A 6,775-nucleotide genomic window follows, 5' to 3' on the forward strand; every position below is an offset into this window, starting at 1 on the left:
CATTCTTACATAGTCAAGAAATTTACTTTGAGAAGAGTTTTGATGATGTATTCTTGGAGATTTTATTGTTATTCGTAAGACTACTACCCTACACCATGTCAATTGTTGGAATATAATTCTAGACAGAATTAAACGAGTATCTGAATGTACTATTGTATCTTTTAACGCTACCATGTATCAATACTTTGTCGAAAAATCTAACTAACAAAGGAACTAAGAAGCTAACTAAAGAGGTGAAGACGCATGGAGACTAAGAACGGCGCTGGGAGACACACGAAGAATGGTGAACTTCTTGTAAGAAGCGGAGGCGCAGGGTGGACCCCACGAGCGTTAGCACCCTCACGGAAACCAGAAATCACCGGAGGACATGCACAGTGACCCAGAAACAAGAGGAGGAAGATCCACGGACAAGCGGGGAACCCACAGGATGCCAGGCTCCAGTAATCGCCCGTTCCTCTCCTTCTGGCGACCGACTGGTCACAGCGGCTCCTTTGAGCCCCAGCCAGGGTCAGGGGCGCTGTGACGTCACCACGGGAGAAAGAGCCCCCATTGGCGGAGCGGACATGACGTCATGGACAAAGTTGGCCCACGGGACTTCTCAGGTGACGGGGGCATCCGGAGCACCCATGTCGGCGGCGGCGTTGGTGAGCCTTCGGGAGGAGGCGAGGGCGGCGGCGCACGCACGAACGAACGGACGGGCGGAGGGTCGGAATGACGGACAGACGCACAACACGGGGCGCGTCGCTTTGTCGCGTCTCGGTCCCTCGCCACGAGACGGTCGAGGCCAGTACGCCACTGACGCCCCTCGTGAGAACACGCCTGCCCTCTGCTCAAGGTTGGGCGTGCCTTGCGACTGAAGAGACCATCTTCCTCCTCCCTCCTCCTACTCCTCCAGCCCTGCCTCTGCGCCTGCGCGGTAGGACTGCCATGCGGATCGTTCCCCGCCTACTGACAGTGTCATTATCGAACTGGTCGAGGACCTGTGTTTGAGTCGTGTGGTGCGAACAGTGAGAGGACACGCCGAGTTCGAGAAGGGGAGAGGTAGCGATGCTCTCCCGCCCTCGACGCGCTCCTGCCCTTTTCCAACTCTCCCAAGTTCGGAGCGACGACGCACGCGAACTCTGAGGTGCGCGGCCTTCGTCAGGACGCAAATGAGAGTCCGTCGTTCATATTGTTCAATGGTCCGACTTCAGCCAACACCTCGTTGCTATTGAACACCGACTGATATTACGTGCGGTAAGTATTCGTCTTGTTTTTGATGCTCGCAAGGAGTGAGACTGTATATTCGCGTGAATGTAGTTAGACACATTCTAAAGGTCTTTTCAACACAATCATGAATGGAAAATTACAAACGGTGTGTGTGTGTGTAATGTTATGACCTTACACACACGCACGCACGCACACAGAGCTGAAATAATTTCAGTATCGCTGCGCTGCGGGTTGTTACTCCAACTCTCGTAGGCTGGGAGTTGGGTGTGAATGTGTGCGTGTAAGGTCACAGCATTACCCATAGCTCGGTCATATACGAGCTCTGAGCTCTCTTACGAGAGGGAAATAGCTGTCGATCACGAGTCCAACACGTGGTCCAAAGACCATGGTGAATCACAACTCGTCCACCAAAGTTGGAGTGCGTGTGTATGTGTGATTCACCATTGTCTTGGATCACGTGTTGGACCCGTGATCGACAGCTATTTCCCTCCCGGAAGAGCTCAGAGCTCATACTAGTATATAACCGATCTACTGTATGGGTAATGGTGTGACCTTACACGCACACACACACCCAACTCCCTGCCCACAAGAGTTGGAGTAACGTACGCGCGCGCGCGTGTGTGTGTGTGTGTGTGTGTGTGTGTGTGTGTGTGTGTGTGTGTGTGTGTGTGTGTGTGTGTGTGTGTGTGTGTGTGTGCGCGCGCGTTAGCAACAAATAACACCAAAAAGAAGATGAACGGATAATGCAACTGGAAATGGACTAACCAGACATTAAAAAATACTGCTTGCGCCAAAACAACGGACAAAGACGTATTGAACGAAAACAAGACAGGAAAACACTAAATCGAATTTTGATTACCGTTTGATGCGTCATTAATTCCATTGTATGTGTGCGTGGGAAAGACGAGGATGAGAGGGTGTGATGTGTGGGTGGGAAGGGATGGGTACGGGTGTCTGCAGCTATGGTAGATGTGGGTGGGTTCTTGTGACCTGCTTGTTTTACAGTTCACAGATAAAAACTTCACCGTGAACCTGGTATTATCATTTTCTTCGTTCAGGATGACGTCATCATCTCAACTCCCGAGATTTCCAGGTGCTTTATGCCTGAGGAGAGCTCTAAGTGTGTGTGTATGTGTGTGTGTGTGTGTGTGTGTGTGTGTGTGTGTGTGTGTGTGTGTGTGTGTGTGTGTGTGTGTGTGTGTGTGTGTGTTTGCGCACGGGAGTGTCTACCTGTATACCTCCACATTCTAAAGTTCGACGACAGTTTGGTGATATCAATCATTACAGTGTGTTGTAAACATATCTCATAATCGCCATTACACATGATGTGTGTGTGAGAGAGAGAGAGAGAGAGAGAGAGAGATGAGAGAGAGAGAGAGAGAAAGAAAGAGAGAGAGAACTACAAAAAGGCTGTCGACGAACTCGGAGTGTACATATGCAAGATTTACGCAAACAATCCTAAATCAATGATTTCCGCCTCTTTTATGTACACTAATTAAAAACCTAATCCATTATTACTTCGCATTCCGAATGCTCGGGGTGTCATTTCCCCCCCTTGCCAGGTCGCCACTTGCTGTTGCCAATGTGCTCCTGCGTGCTTTTACCTGCGCAATGTATCGCTTTCTCTCCCCTCCCCTCCCTGTTATTTTCATGTACTAAAAATTCTGTGTCCATTTCTATACATACATATATTTTTTCCTGAAATATTTCATAGTTTAGAGCTTTCATAATTCCGGTAGTAATTTATTAGTTTATTTCTTTATCTAATTTTGTTTTTATTTTTGTATTATTATTTTTTCTATCTGGAAAATTATCATATTTATATATTTTTTTCTCTTTGGACTATCAAAGTTTCATCTACTAATGTCTATGTGGTTTGTCTATGACACTTTTCTAGACTAAGATCCCCCCTCTCTCTTCTTTCTTCCAGCGTTATGATATCAACTCCCTTCAAATGCAATTTTTGTCTTCTTGAGATTCTTATTGCAACATTTCGTTTTTCTTTTTTTTTCAATTTTGTATCGTTTTTTCTAATGTAGGTTCAACATGGCTACATACCCCATGATGGGTTCTACACACTGCGTGATAACTGTCTATGCCATGTTCAGATCCATGTATTTAAATGTTATTCTCTTGCTCGCACGCCATGCAAAAGCCTTTATAACAATGATGCTATGGCGTCACGAGAAGCACAGTGGCTGAGCGGACCGTGGGCTCCAGTGTCTGGAGGAGTAGGGGAGTCACTGATGGAAAGCTTAAAACTACACGTGTCAGTACAGGCAATCATACCTAACCACCTCGTAGAGCAAACAACTCTGGACGAGGTACTGGTGACAAGCATCCTCCTAGTTCGTCTAGTCTACGTACCACTAATGACGGACACCAGAGGTGCAGTAGCCAGTGTCGCGTTTCAGTACCTTTCATACTCTCCAAACAACCTTACAAAGCCACATTAAACCCCTCCAGTGTGGGTACAGAGGCTGTATCGCACGTCACGGGATATTCCGGTGGTCCTGCATTGGATCTGAGGGTTTCTGTTAATCTTTCACCTGTTATTTTCATTTGCAAATTAGCATTATGTATTGTCTGTCAATATGTTCGTGTGGTTAATCACTACCCCCGTCTGATTATGTGTATGTATATTATACACACGCATGTACTCGTAAAAAATAAGGACTGGTTCAATCACCGACACTTGCAGGACTCCACTATTCACTCCTCTCAGATTGCTTCCCTCCGATTGCCCTTCGTGTTTAGTCCTTTCGAAGAAACCAATCATTCCAACAGTTACGATCAACGCTGGCCTTAACAATAAGTAAGCTTCCTCTTTAGTCTATTTGCAGTACTTGGTCTTCTTTTTTCTTCATCGGCCCATGTACACTAGTTTCCCCATCCTCCTCCTTGTTAGGTTCCTGTACCTGTTACAGTATCAAAGGAGACTTTCCATTCACGAGCTTTCTGCTCAAAATGAGGACTGCTTCCCTGATATCAACATATACTGTATATGTGTGTGTACGTACGCCTTCTTACTTGCTTGCATGTATATACATAGACTTAACGATTAGGTACATACATATACCAAGGCTTTTTCCCCCTTTCAAGGGAGGTAGCCAAAAAGGGAAAGGCATAAAAACACTCCCACCCCTTTCATCCCCAAATACACTCCACACCCCTCCCACCCTCCCTCTCATCTGAGCACCTCCTGGATGACGGGTCATCCCTGCACCTTGCCCACCGCCCTGGGTCAGAAGCACTGTCGTAAGACACAGCACATCCACAGCAAGGCCGCTTCATTTAATCGGCGACCCCCCCTCTCCGTCCCCCCTTGTAAAAACAAAAAATCCAAAGACACAACAGGAATATATAATAGTCGTTTTTAAGACTGAAAATTCTCTCTGGATCGTCTACAAGATGGGTGAAATCTAATGATAATTCCCTTTATCCATCTGTCACAGCTTATTGCGTACCCGCTTTCCAGAATGTTTCAGACATGGTTACCAATTTATGTCCCCTATGAACGAGATATTTTAGAATCGGAGACAACATTTATGAGGTGAAAATGAAAGACCGAGAAATTACTTTAATCCAAACGTTTCATTCCTTTGGACTCTTCATTGGAAGTGGATCGAAACATTTGATTTCAAACATACATACCTTCGCAATGCCCTAACCCGCTCGGCTACAGAGACTATAAAAGTTTTTATAGTCTCTGTAGCCGAGCGGGTTAAGGCATTGTGAAGGTTATCTTACGGGGAGGCCGAACCAATGGGTTCGAATCCTACATGCGACTGTCATAAAAATTATCAGATTAATGTCGCTGTCACTAGCGAATTTCTCTCGTAGTTACAATGCCGAAAGCGCGAAAAGGTTTTGTTCCGATACATACATACATACACACATATGTTCCTACCTATGTGGAGAACCAGTCAACTAGAAGTTCGGTAAGGCTTACGACAGCTTCCCAAAATCAACCAACTTGTTGTCTATCGCTGCTGTCCCTGTCTCTCCATCGACTGAGTAACTTGCTCAGGTGAACTTTGAGACGTCATTCCAATACTGACCCCTTCACTCCAAAGATCAATCGCTCTTTCTCTCTCTCTCTCTCTCTTTCTCTCTCTCTCTCTCGCACACACAGACAAATAAGATAGGCTGCCGTCGACCAGAATAAAATAAAATAATAAATTGGCGTTAACCTCGACATTAATCCAGGCTTATATAAATATTGACAAAAGCTGGGCTTAACAGTTCGTGTGGGATGCTCTGTTGTGGTGCAAAATATCACAAACTTTTATCTTTTTTATATATGTGTATTTTTTACAATTTCTGGGATAAAAGTAGCCCTGTAACCTGGTCATCAGTCAACTCATATAACTCGGTACCTAAAGATGTAACTTGGAAAAAAAAACGCCGGAGTCACAAACGAAAACCCGGGCATCGCTGGGTCAACCATTATGGACCGTACGTTCAGAAGACATACGGTCGTTATTTGCAGCACCGTGTGGTTTCAGATCCCACATTTACATTTAAGCATACGACGTTGTAGCACCTTTTCTTTCTTTCCCTGTGTTGTCGGAAGCCTTCCCTGTTATGTTATCTGAGCTTCCACAAAGAAACGTGATAAGTTGGCCCTTCTATTCCCTCGTTATTGTCGCATGTTTATGCGAGGATCCGTCCCTGCTTTAAGCAACAGAACATAACAGCGATAGTCTTGATACACAAGACCCTAAGGCCCTGTTCACACTAGCGATTTGAACCGCGCGGAAACCGCGATAAAGGAAAAAATCTGTTTGGTTGTGTGTCAACTCCTCCATTGACTTACATTGTAATTGAACCACCACGGTTGGAACCGCTAGTGTGAACAGGGCTTTACGACCTTCAGATATTTGTTCCAGATATAGGAGTTTTACGAATTTTAGAAAACATTTCCAGTACACTCCTCGACTTACGAACGAGTTACGTTCCGAACGGCCGTTCGTAAGTCGAAACGTTCGTAAGTCGTAATGTTCGTAAGTCGAAACGTTCGTAAGTCGTTATTCAACATCATTTTAAAGGTACTCAAATCTACATGCATAAATACGATAGAGAGTCAATACTTGTTTTCTTATCCTAAAACACATTACTAATAATACATAAAACAAAGATAAATTGTAATACTAATACATTAACGTTGGATTTCTTATATCTGAAACTGCTAAAGTAGGTTTGAGGCTTCGTTCGTAAGTCGAATGTTCGTAAGCAGAGGAGCGTCTGTACCTACCTCGGCTTTCCATGCACGTTGGGCAAAGGTGTCTGCTTCCATCGGGACGAAGCGACCCCGGCCGAAGATTTGTCTAATTAGTGTCTTCATCAATTCGGTCATCTTAGTGATATGGTTGATCCCTTTGTCCCTTCGCTAACCCTAGGCTGAATAAAATAACCTGGCGGCAGACTGAAGGAATATACAAGGTTTCCCCCGACTAGACCAAAGTTGAAGTAAATTGTGAAGAACAGTGGATGGGGGAAGCTCTTGTATGTATGTTCATAAGTGATACATATACCAAAGGCTTTTTCCCCCTTACACGGGAGG

At 45.2% G+C, this 6,775-nt stretch overlaps 1 protein-coding gene across 1 annotated transcript in view; it reads left to right on the forward strand.

The window, feature by feature from the left end:
• The first annotated feature begins 794 nt into the window (after nucleotides 1-794).
• Nucleotides 795-6,775, forward strand: part of LOC143024701 (adipolin-like) — a 76,032-nt gene continuing 70,051 nt past the window's right edge. The window contains exon 1 of the mRNA XM_076183748.1: nucleotides 795-1,236. The gene's annotated coding sequence lies outside the window, so the exon portion shown is untranslated. The remainder of the gene's footprint in view (nucleotides 1,237-6,775) is intronic.

This window comes from Oratosquilla oratoria, chromosome 1 (assembly GCF_046742065.1).
Source record: "Oratosquilla oratoria isolate Oo_2021 chromosome 1, ASM4674206v1, whole genome shotgun sequence".
NCBI lineage: Eukaryota > Metazoa > Arthropoda > Malacostraca > Stomatopoda > Squillidae > Oratosquilla > Oratosquilla oratoria.